This window comes from Lathyrus oleraceus, chromosome 2 (genome assembly GCF_024323335.1).
Source record: "Lathyrus oleraceus cultivar Zhongwan6 chromosome 2, CAAS_Psat_ZW6_1.0, whole genome shotgun sequence".
NCBI lineage: Eukaryota > Viridiplantae > Streptophyta > Magnoliopsida > Fabales > Fabaceae > Lathyrus > Lathyrus oleraceus.
This window is the reverse complement of record NC_066580.1, coordinates 199639769-199641985: the sequence shown is the minus strand read 5'-3', so window position 1 is coordinate 199641985 and position 2217 is coordinate 199639769. Positions and strand designations below refer to the sequence as shown.

At 40.2% G+C, this 2217-nt stretch overlaps 1 non-coding gene across 1 annotated transcript; it reads left to right on the top strand.

Moving 5' to 3' along the window:
* Positions 1-1829: 1829 nt before the first annotated feature.
* On the top strand, positions 1830-1936 carry LOC127124078 (small nucleolar RNA R71). Its single transcript, XR_007803718.1, has one exon. It is a non-coding gene; the product is annotated as a small nucleolar RNA R71 (small nucleolar RNA).
* Positions 1937-2217: the final 281 nt, after the last annotated feature.

The following is a 2217-nucleotide window of genomic DNA, read 5'->3' as shown; positions in this document are numbered from 1 at the left end:
GGCAAGGCATATGATCGGGCGTTAGTGCTAGGCATTCGCTTAGGCTATCATCTTGGTATTCCTTATTTAAATTTTCATCTTCAAAAGTAGGAGGCCTTGGAATTTTCAGTATTTCAGAGTATGATGTTTTTTCATTCTCCATATCTCTTATGCATTCGTCGATGGAATCTGATAGACAATAGGTATCGTCTATAGCTGGTGCCTTTAGGAATTGCGTCAAAATGAATTCGACTTTTTCCTCACCAACTTCAAAGGTTAGCTTGCCTTTCTTAACATCTATAATAGCTCCGGCAATAGCTAGGAATGGTCTTCCTAATATGATAGGGATGTTGGAATCCTCTTTTATATCCATGATTATAAAATCAGTAGGAATATAGAATTATCCTATGCGCACCGGAATGTTTTCTAGCATACCTACGGGAAATTTAACAGAACGATCTGCAAGTTGTACGGACATCCTCGTAGGTCTTAGTTCTCCCATTTTTAGCATTTCGCATATGGACAAGGGCATTGAACTAATACTGGCTCCTAAGTCGCATAGTGCTTTGTTGATGACAAACGTTTCGATTACACAGGGTATGGAGAAACTACACGGGTCTTTCAGCTTATGAGGCATATTGTTTTGTATTATGGCGCTACACTGAGCAGTAAGTGTAACGGTTTCGTTATCCTCTATCTTCTTCTTGTTAGATAAGATTTCTTTGAGAAACTTAGCATATGAGGACATTTGAGTGATGGATTTTGTGAAGGGTATTGTGATATTCAATTGTTTTAGAAGCTCTATGAATATTTTAAATTGTCCTAAACTTTTAGATTTAACAAGTCTTTTAGGATAAGGAACAGGGGGTTTATACGGTGGTGGAGGCACATAAGGTTCTTCTTTCTCTACGGACTCTTCGTTTTTATCTTCCTCTTGTTCGTCTTCCTTCTTGGTTACCTTACCTGGGTCTTGATGCATGGATGGGTTTTGAGTTCTAGGGTTGGTCGGTCCGTCTAGTTCTGTCCCACTTCGTAGTATAATAGCATTTGCATGACCTTTCGGGTTTGGTTGCGGCTGTATAGGAAATGTGTTTGCAGGAGCAGTAGTAGGTGTTTGTTGTTGAGCCACTTACGGGATTTGTGTTTCCAACATTTTGTTATGGGTGGCTAATGTGTCTATCTTATTTGCTAACTGCTTGATTTTCTCACTAGTGTGTATGTTTTGATTTAGGAAATCCTTATTCATTTGGGCTTGGGTAGCTATGAAGTTTTCCATCATTATTTTTAAGTTTGATTTCCTAGGAGTATTTTGAGTATTTGTGGCAGCTTTATGATATCCTGGTGGTACAACAGGTGCTTGGTTAGGTGCATATAATGCATTATTGTTTTTGTACGAAAAGTTAGGATGGTTCTTCCAACCTAGGTTATAGGTATTTGAGTAAGGGTTTCCTTGAGCATAGTTCACCTGGTCTGTGGAGGTTCCTGTCAAGAGTTGACATTCTATGGTAGTATGCCCTTGAACTGCGCATATCTCGCAGTTTGGTGCTACGGCAGCCACGGTGGTTGCTGGTGTTATGGTCAAGCTGTCTATCTTTTGAGTCAGAGCATCTACCTTGGCGTTGACATGGTCAAGACTGCTTAATTCGTACATGCCGCCCTTCATTTGAGGTTTCTCTACAGAGGTTATTTCGCTTCCCCATTGGTAATGATTCTGGGCCATACTTTTGATGAGTCGATAGGCCTTATTGTATGGTTTATCCATCAGTGCGCCACATGCATCGGTGTCTATTGTCAATCTTGTATTGTACAAGAGACCGTTGTAAAAGGTATGAATGATCAACCATTATTCTAGACCGTGATGTGGACAAAGCCTCATCATGTCTTTGTATCTCTCCCAAACTTCAAAAATTGATTCATTATCCTTTTGTTTAAACCCGTTTATTTGGGCTCTTAGCATAGCCGTCTTACTAGGTGGGAAATATCGGGCTAAGAAGACTTTCTTCAACTCGTTCCACGTAGTGACAGAGTTGGATGGTATAGACTGGAGCCAAGCTCTAGCTCTATCTCTTAATGAAAATGGAAAAAAACACAGTCTTATAGCTTCCGGGCTGACACCATTCGCTTTTATTGTGTCTGCGTATTGCAAAAATACTGACAAGTGTAGGTTCGGGTCCTCCGTGGGACTACCTGAAAACTGGTTTTGTTGTACGACTGACAACAACAAAGGTTTTAACTCAA